The sequence below is a fragment of the Pyrus communis genome, chromosome 7, assembly GCF_963583255.1.
Source record: "Pyrus communis chromosome 7, drPyrComm1.1, whole genome shotgun sequence".
NCBI classification, from domain to species: Eukaryota; Viridiplantae; Streptophyta; class Magnoliopsida; order Rosales; family Rosaceae; genus Pyrus; species Pyrus communis.
In genome coordinates this window covers 26,686,296-26,705,936 of record NC_084809.1, presented here as the reverse complement: position 1 = coordinate 26,705,936, position 19,641 = coordinate 26,686,296, and positions in this window count along the sequence as shown.

The window sequence follows — 19,641 nt, the reverse complement described above, 5'->3', positions numbered from 1 at the left end:
TTAAAATCACTTTCTGGGCAGTTTTGAGCACTTTGGTGAATTTGGACGAAATTGGGGAATGAAATGAATCAAAACACTTAAAAGCACAAACTAAAATGATTTCTAACTAAATTGGACATTAAAGTAAAGGGGGATTTATGTTTTGATAAATGACAGATTGTAAATTAAAGCATAAGGAAAAGAAGTAAACACAAAATGAATGAATCAACAACTAATGAAATGAGATAACACAAATAGAGATGTAGCTAGAGATTCGATTTCACCATTGCTAAACCAAGTCCATGCTTGTTAAGTCAGATTATACTCATCCCTCTACTTATTTCTTGAGTTTGTTTCACTTAGATATGATCAGCCATATGATGTGTGGATTTGATCAAATGTCCCTAATCATGAACCTAATTGTGATGTGCAACTTTGGTTCCTAATCAAGAATATGTAATGCATAAGAAACTTTCACAAAACCAAAGGGAACACTCGACAGGATGTTTGCAAAACATTCCCTTCATTCATTCACATATCCACCAAGATTATGCATGATGTGTGCTTTAATCTTGGCTAAACAACCTGTGGTTAATTCAAATGATGATCAAGCACTAAAATCAACACACTAAGTCACAATTAAATTGGAGAATGAAACAAGAAATAGATAGATTAAATGAGAATTCTGAATTAACTACATGGCACTCTTGCAAGGTTACATCGAAAGAGAAAGTTCCTCATGGTACAAACAAAAAGAATCAAAGAAACACCTAAACATTCCAACAACTCAAACTTGAATTGTATGAACGTTTAGGCCCTCTTATCTTCCATTCCTCATTCTTACAAACAAAGAGTATTGAAATTAAACCTTGAAATCAAAGAAACACCTAAACATTCCAACAACTCAAACTTGAATTGTATGAACGTTTAGGCACTCTTCTCTTCCTCTTCGTTGTAGCACAAGGTCTAGGGATAGTTTGATGGTGTGAATGGTTTGGGAAGTGGTGGAGGAATGGAAGGATGGTGATTGGATTTTAAGGGAGAGCACGGCACAAGGGAAGTTTGATGTCTACATTCTGAAATGGACGAGTGAATGAAATGTAATGGATGGACTTGTGAAAGGCACGGCCCCAAGGGCCAATTTCTGTTGTGAATGAGTTGTGGATTGATGTGTGAAGTGTGCCTAGTTTTATAGGAAGGAATGTGGCTCCCAACATTCAGATTGGATCTTGGATCTGCACATGTGAGATGGAAGTGCATAAATGAGCTGGAATTGATGGGTTTCTGAGGTAGTGGACTCACGGCACTAGGGAAGTATGCATGCATTTGGCTATTTTGGTTGAAACATGCATGTGTATTGGCTGCAAAGGCTGAAATGACAACCTGGAAAGGGTATCAAAGTGCACGGCATAGACAAAGAGGAGTTGGAATCACATGGAATGATGGGATAAATGGTTTTCTGGAATTGAATTAAAGGATGCATGTGGCTGCAAGTTTGGTGAGTGATGATGAATGCATGTGAAATAAAAGAGAAGGGAATGCATGTGCAATGAAGTGGATTTTCTGATTGTGGCTAATGATGGAAAACAAAACAGAATGCATGTGAAAACTGACATGAACCATGTGAAAGGAATACTGAAAAGGGGGTGAATGTGCACGGTATGGGCATGAGGGATGTTGGATGTGCATGTGAAGTGGCTTTGTGGCTGAAATGATGAAGTGAGATGCATGTGAATGCAAAGGGAGGCCACGGCAATGAGTGGTGTGAATGATTGATTGTGTATGTGAAATGGTTGCAATGATGAAATGGATGGGAGCGCATGTGGATTAAAGGGGTGTGAATGGTTATGGTATTGATAAGTGATAAGTGAATGGTTTTGATCTTCAATTTCGTCCATCTACTAGGCTTTAAGCATATGCAATCCAATCCAATCTCAAATTTGCTCCAAAAGGCTCCAAAAGGCATCAAAAGGCATCCTTTGCCCTTAGAACCTGAAAACACACAAAAGAAGCGTAAAGGACTAAAATAACTGTGAGTTAACAACATAGATGCACGAAAACAAGCAAAGTAAGTCGCCTAAATATGCTCCTATCACAAGTGCCATATTTCACATCCTTCAAAGAAGATGGAAATCCGGAGAGATACTTGAAGCATTACCGAAGCGTAATGATCCTCTACTAAAACAATGACAATCTCATGTGCAAGATATTTGCCACTATTCTATAAGGCAAGGCATAAGATTGGTTTTACACCTTGCCGCCACAATCCATCTGGAGTTTCAACAAACTTTCTTTGGTTTTCACTAAAGAATATTCATTTTATCACTCAATCAAGAAGAAGTTCGATCACTTGTTCAACGTCAAGAATAACCCAAAGGAGTCGCTTAGCGACTATGTGAAGAGGTTCAAATTAGAGAAGACAAATATAGTCAGATGATACGACTCGATAGCAAGTGAAGCCTTCCAAAAGAGACTCCCAGCAGACCGCCCGTTGTTTGGGGAGTTAATCATGAAAGAAAACCTAACTCTGGTAGACTCTTTTGCTTTGGCAGAGAAGCATGCACTTTGGGATGAAGCTTGCCAATCCACATTCAAGGACTTGAAGGAGTACTTGACATGTATTCCAAATCAAAAGCAGCGGATGGCCTATTCGTATGTTTGACGATATCTGAAACAGCAATAAGCTTTACCATTATACGAGAAGAGTTGAGGGCCCGACTACCTGTATTCCACGATTCAAAAGCTCTCCTCGATATGGAAACCAACTACCAAAAATTCAAAAGCTAACTTTGGCGACAGTTATTGCAACCTAGAAGCTCAAGTTATAACTTCAGATGCAAGCAGTCATCCTTATGACGCACTATTCTGCCCAATCAAGACGCGTGACGATAAAGACGCAGACACTAACGGACACAAAGTTTTCCAACAAACACAATAACTCAGCCCAAAAGGCACACCAAGTGTAGACGAAAACTAAAAGGACACACTCGAAAGCAAATTTTATCCTTTTCGCCCCAAAAGATTCTACATAGGTGCAACATCTACCGGTAGTTAAGCACCATATCCTGGTATGCGTCACATGGTCGTAGCCGACCCTTGCTCTATAATTCAGCTCTAAAGTAGCCCAATACTAGTAGTTGAGCATTTCCTGCTGTGTATAACATGGCCTCAGCTCTACGGCTCCCTACCGCGCCTTCACACCTAGCTTAGGCAATGTAACAGAGCGACCCAAAAACGCCTTAGTGGTAACCTAACATGCCTTACCCACATCTGCTTCACTCGATGAGGAATTTTGGCATTTGCATGACGACGGTGCATCCAACTACAAGGGCTCTGGAGCAGGTGTGGTCCTTATCACCTCAAATGATTCGATGCTTGAGCAGGCAATCACTCTAGGCTTCAAAGTATTTAACAACGAAGTGGAATACGAGGCCCTGCTAGTAAGCCTTCGAATGGCAAAAGACTTCGAGATAAAAAAGCTTGCAATTCATTCTAATTCCCAGCTAATCACCAGCCAGACTACTGAAGAGTACCGGACAAAAGTATTCGAAGATGGCGTAATACCTAGAGAAGGTACGAAAATAGCTTGAGGCGTTTTAGACTTACACCCTCACTCAAGTTCCGTGAGTCACCGACTTAGGCTCCGCCCTTCACTACCAACTCAAACGCTTTATTCCCGTTGAGTATCTAGCCAAGCATAGAAGCGGAGTTGGTAACCGAAGTGTCACAAGTTAGTACAACTCCCAACTAGCAAAGTTCTATTATAGACTCCTTGGTCAATGGCACACTCCCCACGAAAAGGTTGGAGTCTAGAAAGCTCCAAATAAAGGCAGCAGGCTACTACATGTCGAACTCATTCTTGTCCGAATATCCTACACTAGACTACATTTCTGCTGCCTAGCGCCTCCCGACGACCTAAAGGTTTTAAGCTCAATCTATGAAGGAGTTTGTGGAAATCAATCCGGAGGTTGATCCTTAGCACAGAAGGCTCTTAACGCAGGCTACTACTGGCTTACTATGTATCAAGACGCTAAGGAGCTAATATGAAAGTGCAACAACTGCCAACGCTACAAGCCGGTACCAACATTACCTGCTAGCAAACTATACCCGTAGACGAGTCCTTAGCCGTTCATACGATGGGCGGCGAATGCCGCCCACTATTGAGGGCAGATGCATGATGATTGTGGCAATTGATAATTTCAATAAACAGGTACAAGCAAATCCCATGACAACCATGACTCAGACGGACATAGGGCACTTCATATGGAGGAACATCATTTACCGATTTGACATCTTTCAATCTATTATCACAGACAATGGCCTGCAATTCGTAGGCAAAGATTTGGTGAAGTTCTTCCAAAAGTATGGCATTAAGCAACATATGTCCACGTTGAGATATCCTCAAGGAAATGCACAGGTCGAAGCATCCAACAAGATGATCCTCAACTGCTTCAAAAGTCTCTCTTTGACGAGAAGGGAAAATGGCCAAATGAACTCCCCAGATGTCTATAGGCGTATTGCACCACCAAATGACGAGCCACCGGTAAGACTCCTTTCTCTTTGGCATTTGGTTCAGAAGCAATCATTCATCCCAATGTCATCGTGCCAAGTATCAAGCAAAACAAAAAGGAGATGGCCACAAGCTTAAATTTGGTAGAGGAGAAGCGCAAGTAGACCATCACCCGCATCGCAGCCTACCAGCTGTAACTCCTCTCCAACTACAACAAAAGGGCCAAGATCCAGCAGTTCCAACCCAAAAATTTGGTCCTAAAAAAAGCCTTCATCACTGCTAGTAGAGAAGGCTCCAAAAAGATGGATCCCCCTGGGAAGGTCCGTACAAGATCAGCAGAGTAGGCAGCAATAGTAGTTACACCCTCGCCACCATGAACTACAAAGAGCTAAAAAAGCAGTAGAACACCTACAATCTAAGGAAGTACCATGTGTAACATTCCGCTACATTAAAGCCCGAAGACTTAGGTAGCTCGACGGGCACTGCTTCGTAAGCAGAAAACTATCTAGTTATTATGCAGTTCCTACTTTACAACTAAGTTCTTGTTCGTTTCACTCATTTTTCAATGAGGAATTCAGAAGTAATCTACAACTTGGCTCGGCTGCATGCTTATAATAACTGATTATTCTTACACTTCAAAAAAAGATCGAGCTCTTCTTAGGGATTCATCGTAGGAATTGCGCCCCTCGAGGGACCAATCATGCTCTCCAGTGCGAGAGGTAAACCAATTCCTCGACGCCCATCTGGGTCTGCTCTTTATTGTGAGGGAATAAACTAATTGATCTCCAGTGTGATAAGGTAAACCAATTCCTCGAAACCCATATGGGTTTGCTCTCCAATGCGGAAGGATAAACTTTACACTCTGAATATCCAGATGTGGGTGAGTTGGGCTGCTCTGGTATAACTAGGTGCACGATGGCTTGCGCTGGGATTCCTGGAAGTAGCCACAATGATCTTTTTCAAGGCTTAGCTAATTGAAGGATTTTGGGTCTTTTGGCCTAATTCGTGGATAACTGGGCCTCAGAGATGGATGAGGCATGTTACGCAGTACGCTTTATGGACGACTATCCTGGAACCCTAAAGCTGCTACCGAGTGCACTAAGGTTGCCTACGATTTTCAGAAGACTGTCTACAGCTTGCCTTTTGAGTAGTAAAGTAGCACTAGACTTATACAACCACACATTCTTGTGAAAGCTGAAACAACCTAGCGTGCATATACGAAGCTTTATCCACTGCTGACATGCTACGCAGTCGATAAGCTTCACCTTTGCCAACCACATAATGATCATTTAGATATACATTAATTCCTAAAGTGTTGTGATACTTGCTATGCAGCCTACGTAATTGGTTACATAAAATCAAAGAGTTCTCTCAAACTCTAACTTATGAAATTCTATACAACTGCGTACTTTTGATACGAAAGGTTAGCGAACTTCATAACTCAAAAATCTTTATTACGTTGTGATGTAGGCTACACAACTGAAAGGATTGAAGAAAGCCATGGTTAATAGCCTAGTGGTCACGCGGATTTGTCTGCTTCTGTAAGTAAGGCGTTTGGCTGCTGGCTCTATGGCTAACAACTTTGTAAAGTTCTACACCAACACCCACGACTGCATAGGCTACGCGGGCCTGTTTACTTATAGAAAAGTAGCATGCCTGCCATTGGTCTATAAAGCTTAAAGGTTAAGGCATGAACAAAAGAAACGAAGATAAAGAAAAGCGAATGAAGCAAGTTTATTAAATTTTCTAGAAAATTTGATAAACGACTAGCAAAGATCGAAAGAGTTCAAGCAAAGCAAAAAACAACAAGGAAAACAAAAAAAATCCTAAAGGCTACCTAGAAGACTACCCTTCAGCAGCTTGGACATCTCACGACTACTCAACTGCCATCTTCAGTAGCTGCAACTTTCTCAGCAGCGGCATCATCCAGCACTTCAGCCCTGGCTGCTCCAGCTTGGGCATCAACCTTTCCAACTACTTCACCAATGGGGGCCTTAAAAGTAAAGGCAAACAAGTCTTCTAGACAAATAGAGAAGGTTTCAAAGTCTTTCCGAGCAAACTCGAAGTCATATGACCTACCAAAGAGATGATCTACATAACCCAGCTTGTAGAAATTAGCCTGACTCTGAACAAGCAAAACCTCGAGCCTAGTCTTCTCATTTTTCACTTGCTTGTTCTCCTCGAGCAGACCAACACGGACACGCTATAACTTATCCACTTCTTTCTTCAAACTTTCGTTGATCTTCAGTGCACATTGGAGTTTTAACACTTGAGTTCAAGCCTATCAACAACCTTCTTGAAGTGAATCACTCGGTTATAAGCAGTAATCAACTCTTCATCCTTTGCATATGCAGTAGAACGAAGCTTATAAATGGCACGCTCAAGATCTTGAATATGAGGTATGTAACATCTGATCTCATTCTCTGCACTTTCATACTTAACTTGGATCGCGTCAAGCCTAATCTTTAAGTTAACGATCTCTTGGCGAGTGGTCTCAAGCTGTAGAGAAGTGGGGGCAGAGATATTAGACCCCTTTAGAGCGATGAACTCAGATTCCAACCATTTGATTTTCTTAACAAAAGAATAAGCTTCGGCTGCCACAACCTTTGCCACCTCCTTGGTAGCTTTTGTATCTTTTTGGTGAAGGAGCATAGACTTAGTAGCGGAGTCCACCTTATCGCTCTTCATATTAGCAAGCCTCTCCAAAGGTGAACTAGACTTAGCTCCCAACGGACACATTGACATTGGTTTCAGCACTAGGGGCATGATGGAGCCTCTGTGCTGAGCAATCTTATCGGCAATCGAACTAGCCATCTTTAGCATGGCATGCGTCATTGGCTCAGATCTAGCAGCCTCATCTTTCATCCCATTGGAAGAAGTCAAGTCAATCACAAGTTTGGAGGCAGTTGGCGAACCCTAGTGAGCAGCGGAAGAAGTTTTTGGTTTTTTCTTAGCCGGCACCTCTTAAGCAAGAGGGGAAAATCTTTTTTTCCCATCTTCATTAATAGCAGGATCCACTACAGCGATCGAACGAGCCAATGCCTCCGCCTTGATTCGCTTTATCTCCTATCTCGGAGGCAGCCCACTTTTCTCCCAACAAAGATGATTAAGCAGCCAATGCCATTCATGGTACTTAGTAGGGGAGACCTGCATTCTCAGCATTCTAGCAGTCTATGAAGCCCACGACCTCCTCATTTCTCTCAATCACTGACCTAGCTCGCGTCAAGTCTAAAAGCCCAAAGGATATGAGACATGCCGTTCGCCTAGCACTGCGCCCCTAGCGTCTTAATCTGTCGCCCCAGTAGCACAGCCGCCCTTAGCTTTAGCCAAACCGAACAGCCCAAGCAGTGGTCCCTGCCATAACACCTTCTCGATCTATGCCGAGTCGACTCCTGGCCCTTGTAAGCCCACGTGCTGCACCACCTTGACAACTGCCCTGCGACATCATTATCCAAGAATAAGACAAGGAAAATTAATTTTTTTCTTGCCTCGGTGCAGCACGAAGAAGACGAAGAAAGCAACAAAAGACAGTCATTTGCATGAGCAAGTGTAAAAGATTGCTAGGGGAGGGGAAACAAATATCCTCTAGCTTTCTCTCTCTTGTAGGGTAGAATAAATTACTCTCTGAAGTTGATTTAATAATCTACTTAAGGTAGACTCAAATAGACCTCAGAAGAAATTTATTTCCTTTTCCTAGAAGGAGATAATTTCCAATTAAAGAGGGAATCTACATCAAAATAGGAAACAATCCTATGTTTCATAAAGCAAGAAGATTTATACACTTGCTGCCCTTTCATGCGAGCAACCCAACAGGTGTGGGGGCATTTGTGGAGCCCAAAATAATCAAGAAGAATATGGAGACGACACTTGGATTTTCGGGTGAAAAAAACAAAATTACCCTTGAGGCATACCAGAATTCCTGCACGCAAGCAGCGGACAATCACGACTCAATCAAGGTCAAAAGTGATCAAAATATGTATTTATTCAAAACCTATTTCATCCATCCTCATCAAATCATCCCCACAAGATAACCCTCAACTATTCATTCAAATTAGGGTTAATTACCTAAATTAATTGATTAATTTCCTAATTAACTAACTAGTTTTCTAATTAATTTCCTAATTGATTTTCAGATATTATTTTGACATAATATCTTGCAATTACACTCAAAAATCACCATAATTAGCCGGACCCTTCTTCTCAAAAGAGGGGCCGGCCACACCCCTATAAATAGCCTTTATTTCTCCCAAAAATCTAATTCGAACTATCTTGCAAAATTCTCCAAATATCTCTAAACAGTTGTCCTCAAATTCTAACGTTGGCATCAGAGGTTTTTCGGCCAAAGTCCACCCCCCACCCTCACCCCCCCTTCCCCAAAAAAAAAAAAAAAATGCATCGTGGGCGCGTGAGGCTCTTAGCCTTGACCTAAGATGTTAATTGTTTTGTGGGTGCAATTTTAACTAAGAAGAAGAAGGCAGAAATTTGCATCCACAAACTCCACACTACGTAATTAACTGAAGAATTATTAGGGAGACAAATCTTTCTGAGTAAATAGTAGGCCGATCGTTGTCCCTACAAATATGTACTTCACAAGAAATCTACGACGAATGAGTATCAAATTTATTATTTGGGAGAGAGGTTGTAGTTTTACCACATTACGGAGAGAAGTACCAATAATCTCTCAGAACCCCTACATAAATGGTAGAATATGGTGAGAAGTTGAGCACCAATTATTTCCTTTTGTTGATACAATGATACATATTTACACTAAGGAAGGAGGAATAAATAATGGTATCAAACTTCAATTTACAAGTTTCTAATATAAGACTTTTTACTTTAAAGTGAAGAGCAGTAACACTGGATCATAGTGTAGACATTGAAATTTCGTTGAAAATAAATATTCACCAATGCATTAAATTTTGGCATGCGAGGGCTTACGTGGCATGTACCATGTGTCTAACAAATTGTACACATGGCATGTGTTTCATCAAAATCAGATGAGTCATCAAGGAGGACATGTGTCAACACATGGCGGAAGGGAATTATTTGATTTTAATTTAATTTAATCAAATGTAATTGATGGAGTCAAATCACGAATTGGCTCACAAATCGAGCCCTAATTCTTTCGTCAATTAATCAAGCCCACAATCAAGGTCAAATTCATCCGTAGTCAAGGCTTGGAGAGTATATAAATAGGAGGCTCCATGACAAAGAAAAGGGGATCTAGAAATCATTTAAGCATCCAGACGTTGCCAAAGCTCAAGCACCCATATCCCCAATTACTCAAAAGAATTCAGAAAGCTCTCTGCGTTTTTCATCAAACCTTCGAAGAATCATCAAGCACTACTACCCTTGCTAATCCTCTATTGCCAAGAGCCAAAACCATGCGGCATCCGTTCACCCAGGATCAAATCATCGTGACCCTTGGATCAATAACAATACATGCCTTACATTTCAGAGATCGAATTAGAGGATCAAGTTGTAAAGAGATTGTAACCCTGCAAATTCATTAATACAAAACAATTATTTTGTACATGTGTTCTGGTCTCATTTGTTTTAGAATTTTCGTGCTTACAAATTTGGCATGCCCAGTGGGATATCTCTACCTCTTATCTCTTTCTCTGTTCAAGAAATCCAAGCACATTTCGAAGTCAATGACATCAAAGAAGGGACAAGTTGCTCTTGCAACCAAGAGAAAAAACATCAGCACTTTTACCGCAAACGGAGAATCCATTGACGTCACAACCCGTAGCAAGGCAAAGGTGGTCACCACTATTCAATGCACCATTTCCAATTTGGTGCTGCTAAGAGAGCAAAGGAAGCGTCAGAGGCGCGCACCCGTCATTAACCTAGCCTCGTTGGAGGTATCGAAGCATGTTGTTGTGGCACACAAGATGACATCCCAAAATGGCCAACAGGGATTCTCTGTCTTCGAAGAACTTGAGAGAGCACTCCTTGTCACTGGCTTCAGACGCGAACTCAAACGTAGGATCCTACTGCAGATCACTGACCAGTAACCGTCGCGCGAAGACTTCACCAGCACTCTTTATGTATAAGGGAAAGTCACATCTTTTGGTTATGCAAGTCATGACCACTGGTGCCACCTTCATTGAGGAGCAACTTGCACAGATGAACGAGGCGATTGCGAAGCTGACAAAAACTATCGAGGAGAAATATGTGTAGATCGCTACGATTATGAGTCGATTGGAATTGCAGTATAACAGAGAAGTCGACCTTGACCCAAATAAGAATCAGCATGACTAGAAGTCTGGTAAGGAGGAGGCACGTCATGTCGACAAGGCTGGATGGAAACAAAATCCAGAGTCTAAAGTAACATCAATGAGCTCTCTTTCCATCCAGTAACTTTAGGACTTGATCATAAACACCATCAGGGAACAATTACGGACCTTTTTCGTGGGATGCATTGTTGTACTCCAAACCTTGCACCAGGCTAATTGATGACTTGCGGATGCCGACGGGGTACCAGCCACCTAAGTTCATGTAGTTTGATGGGAAGGGGAACCTAAAGCACACATTAACCACTTTGTCGAAACTTGCAACAACGCGGGGACCAAAGGAGACTACCTCGTGAACAATTCGTCCGCTCTTTGAAATGGAATACATTTGATTGGTACACGGACCTAGAGCCTGAGTCCGTAAAAAATCGGGATCAAATGGAGCGAGACTTCTTGAACCATTTTTACAGCACCCGTCGCATCGTCAGCATAATGGAGCTTACAAATACAAAGTAGTGGAATAACGAGCCAGTTGTCAACTACATCAATTGATGACGCTCATTAAGTCTCGACTGTAAGGACGGGCTCTTGGAGGTTTCTACGGTCGAAATGTGCGTACAAGGCATGCATTGGGGATTACATTACATTCTCCAAGGCATCAAGCTCTGGACTTTCGAAGAGCTAGCTACTCGTACCCACGACATGGAGTTGAGCATCGCCCATTATAGGAAGAAAGACCCTATTGCTAACTACAGAGAAAATAAATTCTTTGGGCAGAAAATGGACAAATCCAAGAGGGAGCTTGTCAATGAAGCAATGGTGGTCAACACAACTGCCGTTAAAATCTCAACATGAGACAAGGTGAAGTCGACCGAAGCTTTTCATGACCAAGATAAGTGTAAACGCACTTTGAAGGATCTTGAGGAGAAGACTTATCCATTCCCCGACTCCGATGTGGTTGCCATGTTGGAAAACTTGCTTGAAAAAATGGTGATCAATTTACTTGAGTGCAAACAGCTGGAAGAGATGAATCGCATCGACAACCCAAGATACTATAAGTACCACCACGTCATCAGTATCCGGTTGAAATGTACTTCGTGCTGAAAGATCTCATCATGAAGTTGGCCGTAGAAGAAGTCATCGACTTAGGTCTTGATGATCTGGTGGAATCAAACCATACCACTGTCATTTTTGGCTCATTTGACTCAACATCTTCATCTCAATGGTTAGGGACATTTTCCAAAAATCATGCCAGTTAAGCCTAGTGAAGTTGAAGGATAGACTCATGTCACTCTAGAAACACCGCCCAAGAAGCATACGCCTTGTCCACAAGTTGACAAATCATGAGGAGGCAAATAAGCTCTCATCAACATCTAAACTAGCATAGAATAGTCAAAGATGATGCAACTTTGATACGAAGATCGTCCATCCCCATCACGGTGCGCGATTTCTTCCCCGAAAACTTCTTTAAGAATTAATTGGTTAGGACTCCTTGCTATGAAATCTGCAAGGAACACCTCTCTAAGATCGCTTGACAAATTCACTTCAACATTTATTGCTTGCATGAGTTAAAACTACACTAGGTACAAACACGCTTTTTGCATGCACGAGTTGAAATTGCAAACGACACCAAATATACACCAAAATGCTCATCGTTCGCATGAGCCTAAAAGGCAACACCAAAGCTTCTTGTTCACACGAGCTTAAAAGGCGACAACAAATGCTCCTGGCCTCCAAGAGCCTAAATTGCATACGGCACATAAAAAAAATGAAAAAAAAAAAAGTATGTTAAGTTGAAGACCCAAAAAGGTGGCTCAAGCAAAAGTTAGGACACAATAAAAAATAAAAAAAAGAGAAAAAAAAATTCGTTGAGTTGAAAACCCGAAAAGGCGACTCAAGCAAAAGTTCATTGAGTTGAAAATCCGAAAGGGCGATTCAAACAAAAATTAGGACAAAAAAAAAAAAAAAAAAAAAAAAAACCCTCTGAATTACGTAATGACTTGATCCCTCCCTAAATGGGGGTACGTAGGCAGCTCGAATTCTTAACTTCAAGTTCAGTTACATTAAAATGAAAAATAAGGGTTCCAGCCTTTGAAATAAAGCAGCACTGACAGCGATCATCCTCGTATGTAGTGGCATGTCCTCAAAGGCAATGACGTGTCCTCTTCCTTACAGCGGCATCACAGCTTGTTGTCACAATAGCATCATGCCTTGTCGTCACAGTAGCATGACGTGTCCTCGTCTTTGCAGGCAGCGATGTGTCCTCATCTTCATAAGCAGCAGCATGTTGTTGTCCTCATAAGAAGCGTAATGTCGAAAATAGGCAGTGGCAGTCACCGAGACAGTGCAGTTGAAGGGGTAGTGTAGTCGTTGAGGTAGTGCTATCATCGAGGCAGTGTCGTAGAGGCAATGCAGTCGTCGAGGCAATGTAGTTGCAAATGCAGTGCAATCGTCGAGGCATTGCAGTCCCTGGGGCACTAACGTCGTTGAGGCAGTGTGATCACCGACGTAATGTCATTACAAAGGCCGTGTAATCATCGAGGCAGTGTCTTTGTCGAGGCAATGAAGTCCCCAAGACAGTGACGTCATCGAGGCAGTGCGATTGTCGAGTCAATGCAATTGCTGAGGTAGTATCATCACAAATGAAATGAGGTCGCCGAGGCAGTGTCGTCGTAGAGGCAGTGCGGTCGTTGAGGTAGTGCAGTCGTCGAGACACTGCGATCGCGGAGTTAGTACAATCATCGAGTTAATGCAATCACTGAGGTAGTGTGATCGCCAAAGCAATGCCATCGCAAACATAGTGCAGTCACTGTGGCAGTGTCGCCGTTGGGGCAGTGCAATCTAGGAATTCCTTTGCAATAGTAATGATGATTCTGCAGCAAACATTAGTAATGACGATTCTGCATCAAGTAGCAGTGATGACTTTGCAATAGCAGACATGAACGGTAATAGAAGATAGTGACGGTAGTAGCGTTGCATAACCAATGACGAATGCCGTAACAAACCCAACAAAGGGAACCGCCACATACGATTAGGACCTGTGCTCGAAGACGACACGTGGGCTTGAGTGGCAAAACACATTAAGATCTGAGCAAGAGAGGTCCACTACTATTCAAGTCTTCATTTTGACGTTGCCCCAGAATAATGTATTTACTTCATATGGTTATTTGTTGTAGTAGACGATATCTTTCAAAACTCCTGGAAAAAAAAAAACAAAAACAACAAGACAATAAAAAAGTATATACATATGTTAAAGTGGGGTCTTCACCCACTTAAAACCCGTGTCAAACCAAAGGAACTGGATGTGGTGCTCATTAACAATAAGCTGCAGTTGGGATGGCTTTGTTACCCAGACTATTGCGAGAATAAATCCAGCAAATTATTGAGGCCTGAATTTATGAAGGCAACATGCATGCGAGCAAAGGCCGAGAGAGCAGACACAAACGTAGGACACAAACGCATCGGATGCGGAACAAAAGAAGCCATAACCCCCACTACAGAAGAGATGGAGAAAGCAACAACACTGGGACAGACAACAAGATGCAGTGCACAGAAGCGGGCAGGAACGTAGAAGTAGAACACGACAAAATCTGAGGACGACGTGTACACTTACATACAAAAGGAATCAAATAAAAATGGGTGGATGAATGTTAATCTGTGTAAGAGTGTTTGTACCGAAGGCCACTATAAGAGATGTGAGATGGCTGCGCAATTTATAGACCCAAGAGAATCAAATTGAAGGAATCATGTCAAAGGGAATCGAGGAATTCAGAAGGGAAAGAAAGCAAAATTGAAGGAAACGATAAAGGAAAATCAGAAGGCAAAATTGATGGTGATGTGATGAAAAGCAAAACAACTTGGGATGCTTGCACTTGGTCACTTCAAAGAAGATCAGCCTATTTTTTAAGTGTGAAGGAAGAAACCCTAACAGAATTCAAACCCTAATCACATCCTCCGAATTTGGAAAATGAAAGTCTGAATTAGGAAAAAAATTTCAAGGATGTTGTGACTTCCTCACCTGAAATCAAGAATCAAGGACGGGGAAGACAGCAGGAACAAATCAAGAAAAGAAGGAAAAAATAGTGATGGTGTCGTGGATATTATTTTTATATATGTGTATAATATATATATATATATACACATATATATTCATTTGTATGTGTAGGATGACAAAGCAGCATGGCAAGCCTAATGCTTCAATTAGGTATTCCAAATCAATTCTTATTATTTTCTTATAAATACCAGGCACTCATTCATAAGCGGGGGATAGTAAAAAGAAGCAAGTCGAAGCCCTGGATATCCAGAAATCTCTCAAACACTTAACAATCGTGTTCTTTATTAAGCTTGTGGATAATAAACAAACACGTGCCTATTCATTCACTACCAAAGCTAAAGATCACCCACCACGTGAAACCGCTTGGGGTCTTGCTTCCTTCAAGATCAAGCCTAGACGGCCTTTGAAGAAACCACAAGTCCGATTCAAGATTAAGTGCCCACCACCCTTAAATCAAATTGACTCTAGAAAGCTCTTTGGCCAAAACAAACACTTGTGTTCTTCATCAAGCTCGTAAAGAATCAATAAGCATAACAAACACGTGTGGATTCATCCACTACCAAAGCCAAAGTTCACCAACCATGTGAAATTGCTTGTGGTCTCATTGCATTTAAGATCGAGCCTTAATGACTCTTAAAGAAATCACAAGTCCGAATTCAAGATCAAGTGTCAACCACCCTTGGATCAAATTCAACTCCAAAGAAATGAAGCAAAGCCAAACCTTTGGAGGAAACCAGAATGCTCTCTAGCCAAATCAAACACCGTGTTTTTCATCAAGCTCATGGAGAATAAACAAGCACAACAAGCACGTACCAATTCATCCATTACCAATGTCGAAGATCACCAGCCATATGAAACTCATCGTGGCCATGTTTCATTCAATACCAAGCCTCGACGACCCTTAAAGAAATTTCCAGCATAATTCAAGATCAAGCCTCGACGACCTTTGAATTGACATCTACATTGAGGGACTTCAAAGCATAGAGGTCAAATATATCCACTATGCGAAGGACTTCAAAACATATATTCTACATGTGACAAGCACATACATACGATGCACTTTGAAGTGGGACCATTTGTAGACATCGAAATTTCGGTGAAAATAAATGTTCACCAATGCATTAAATTTTGGCATATGAGGGCTTACATGGCATGTACCATGTGTCCCACAAATTGTACACATGGTACGTGATTCATCAAAATCAGACGAGTTATCAAGAAGGACAAGTGTCAACACTTGGCAGAAGGGAATTATTTGATTTTAATTGATGGAGTCAAATCACTAATCGACTCACAAATCAAGTCCTGGTTCTTTCGTCAATTAATCAAGCCCACAATCAAGGCCAAATCTATCTGCAGTCAAAGCTTGGAAAGTCTATAAATAGAAGGTTCCAAGACAAAGAAAAGGGGATCCAGAAATCATTCAAGTATCCAGACGCTGCTAAAGCTCAAGCACCCAAATCCCCAATCACTAAGAAGAATTCAAAAGGCTCTCTGTGTTCTTCACCAAACCTTCGAAGAATCACCAAGCACTACTACCCGTGTTGATCCTTCATTGCCAAGGGCTAAAACCTTGCGGCATCCATCCATCCAAGATCAAGTCATCGCAACCCTTGGATCAACAACGTTACACTCCTTACATTTCAGATATCAAAGCAGAGGATCAAGTTGTAAAGAAATTCTGACCCTACAAATTCATTAATACAAAATAATTATTTTGTACACGTGTTATTGTCTCATTTGTCGCAGGATTTTCATGTTTATACATAGAACTAACATATCTAGTATTTTGAATTGGACCTTGTGAGTAATGGTGGATCTTTTAACTCACTAATCCTTGAGTTCAAATGACACACCCCGACCTGGAATATCCACTTGGACTCTGAATCAAGTTGTGATGGCCGACACCCAGAATGTCCACTTTATGACTTCATCACCTTCTGAGTGTCTGCCAGCACAACTCAATTCGGAGTCCAAGTGGACATTTCAGGCCGGGATGTGTCATCAAATCATTCGATTGCGTTTACCTAAGCTCATAATAGTAATATCGTTTGTAAAAAAAATAAAATAATTTTGTAGATTATACATTTCAACTGGTGAGACCCACACATAACTTGGCTAAGCCAATTATCTACCATAATTAGTCCAATCATAATACATGAATCAACAACAATGCTCTCCTAATGTCTTCTTTTTGAGGACCTAAGAGGTCATTTTTATGTGAACTATATGATTAATTTAATGGTAAAAAAGTTGATGAGGTTATATAATCCTATTACACCTAAACAAAATGAAAAAACACATAAAAAAAAAAAAAAAAAAAAAAAAAAAAAAAGAGTTGACGCTCATCCTTGAGTTGATAGATTTCGTAAGTTGAAGGAGAACATTGCGCGATGTCCAATTTTGCAGGGTCATCAAAAAATTTAAATTCTCTTTCCAGCAACTAAAATGTATCATTTGTGGTTGTATTGATTTCAATTTCTCCCTTCCCCTCTCCACAGTTAAAAAAAAGTAAAAATTAAATCATGTTTATGGTTATCGTAAAATGAAAAAGGCTTATTATATTAACACCCTATAAATTGTTGAATAAACCCCACATATTTAATACACCTCACATTTGCTTTTTCACTTAAAAATTATCTTTATACACCCTATATATTTTTCCATAATACCCCCACACCCCACATTCTTAATATACACCTTATATTTTGTACATACACCCCACATTTTCTATACCCCCCACATTTCTCAAATCTTATAACATTCATTTTTAATTTTTAGGGACTGAATCTAACCATTTGAATGTTTAGTTTACCGAAAGATTTCAAATCAACTGATCAAATTGGTTTCATTACCTTAATTGGACAAGTGCTCCACCATCGTGTTCTAGTGAATCTCTGCAACGTTACCCACATTCAGATCCTCCACATAGAAGAAGATGATCTCAAGGGTTACCATACTTGCTAACAAGATGATGGTCACTTGTAGTAGAATAAGGAGCCCTGGATAATATTCTTGCGGTAGGGTTTTTGAGATATGAAAAATTAGGAGCAATAAATTTTTAGAGTGTTTTTTGTTTGCTACAAATTTCCCCAGAACGGAAGAGAGGATTTTGTCAAATTTGCATAGCAACTTTCATCATCTTTCACTTCACTTACAACACTATTAAATAGAACTAGAACTAGAGGCCTGAGGTTGGAAAAAGGCAAAGGGGCTTGGGCATAGGATGCATCCAATGCACAATCAATTGATCAAAGGGGTTTAGGGTTTTGTTCAACAATGGAGGGTGGGAGGGTTTTGATAGTTGAGAAGAAAAATAATACGCTAAAAGTGATTTGAGGTGTATTTAGAATTTTTTTTAACCTAGTAAGGTCAATATTGTCATTGCATAATAGGATAAATAAGTCATTTAATATTAAATTTTAATGTTATGTGCATTCAACATTTTATGAGGTGCTAATATAAAAAACCAATGAAAAACTGTAATTTTAATTGAGCACCACTCTTATTTAATTATGTTCCATAGTAACCTATTTTATAATCTTTTTTGCTGGTGGTTCAACCTCAACCCCATTCTCTTTTTTTTTTTTTTTTTTTTTTTTTTGCATCATGTTAATTTAATTTTAATTGTAGATTGTTGTATGATGGAAGAACAAAGAAGTCCTTCACCTCAAACAAGTTGCAGGTGAACGAAATCCCAAAGTAGGCTAAGAATTTGGATCAATAACGAAAGCATATGATTTTTACGATCAATATGCTTGAGAAGTTGGATTTAGCGTCAAAATGGGTTCAAGTAAAAAGAAAAAAAGGAACAAATTAAATTAGCTGGAAACAATTTGTTTCTTCAAAAGAAGGCGAACCAGACGAGACTTATCAGAAAACAAAAAAGAATACATCAATCAAGGAAGAAAGGAATCTTGGATCAACTCGTGTGGGTTGTAAGGCAAAGTTAAGCATTTCTCGTGACAAGTTTGGGACGAAGTGGTCTATTTGTAACTTTGAAGAGTGTCATAGTTATATAACCTTATCAGTTTTTTTACCGTTAGATCAATCCTATGGTTCACATAAAAGTGGTCCTCACAGATCCTAAAAAAGAGGACCTTAGGAGAGCATTGTCATGGAAAGCGAAGGCAAAGGTGTGGTTTCAAGTGCGATTATAAACATGGTACAATTGAATTTTGTACAGTGGAAGCTTTGATACACTCTTAGAAAGGTACCACTCAACATTGCTAACCATACAAGTCCAATGCTTCTTTGAAGCACAATTACTTGCAGTTGCAAACAATCTTTTTTCTTTTGGATAAATTACACAAAATCACCTCAACTATTAGTCGCATAACAACCTTATACCTTATGTTTTAAACATTGCAATGTCATATCTTATCTTATGAATTTGTTACAATGTCATACTTCCGTCAATTTTTCTATTAAATGCTGACGTGGCAGGAACGGGACCCATTCATTCGTCTACTGAAATAAAAAATGAATTAATTAATAATAAATTATTTTTATTTATTTAACAATTAAATTTAATTAAAAAAATAATTTTGTGGGCCCCATCCCCAATCTCTCTCTTTCTCCCTCAAAATCTCCATTCTCTACCAACTCTCACCGTCTCTTACTTCTCTGTGTTCACAGAGAAGCTGACCCCCAAAGAACGGCCACCCTCCAGACCACCACCATAATCGTGTCACCCTCTCTTCTTTTCTCCCTCAACGCTCAAGTCCCAACTTTATCTAATCTCTCTCTGTACACCAACACAAATGGAAGCCGTCACCACCTCACGGTATTCCGATGAAAAATCTGTCAATTCCTCATCAGATTGGATGAGACTAGGACCACATATCACTTCGCCTTCATCT